The sequence below is a fragment of the Corvus brachyrhynchos genome, unplaced genomic scaffold (genome assembly GCF_000691975.1).
Source record: "Corvus brachyrhynchos isolate BGI_N302 unplaced genomic scaffold, ASM69197v1 scaffold338, whole genome shotgun sequence".
Taxonomy (NCBI): Eukaryota; Metazoa; Chordata; class Aves; order Passeriformes; family Corvidae; genus Corvus; species Corvus brachyrhynchos.
In genome coordinates this window covers 1,208,111-1,208,532 of record NW_008239334.1, presented here as the reverse complement: position 1 = coordinate 1,208,532, position 422 = coordinate 1,208,111, and positions in this window count along the sequence as shown.

Here is a 422-nt window from a genome sequence, read left to right as displayed (position 1 = left end):
CTTGGCATGTTTGCTTGTGCTAAACCTGCAGCATGAAAACTTTTCACAACAACACTCAGCGCTTGAAGCCTTCCTTGGCCGCGTGCACCCCGGCGGAGGGCGAGAGCCAGGGCTGGGTTGTGCAAGCGAGCCGTGTCCACGGGCACCGCGGGTCGGATGGCCCCGAGCTGGTGCTCAGGCTGAATGCACGCCAAAGCAAAAGAGCTTTTTCTGACAGAAAGTAGGTCGCAGCATTTGGGGGCAACCACGCTTCCCGGATGATTCCCTGTGATAGGGGTGCCCGGTGATAGGGGTGTCCTGCAACAGGGATGCGCTGTGATGGACCTGCCCTTCGGTGCCCTTCCCTGCGATGGGGGAGCGCAGCGGCGGGGCCCGGCCCGGGTGCGGCGCTGCCGCTGCCCAGCGCGGTCTGCGCGAAGCGG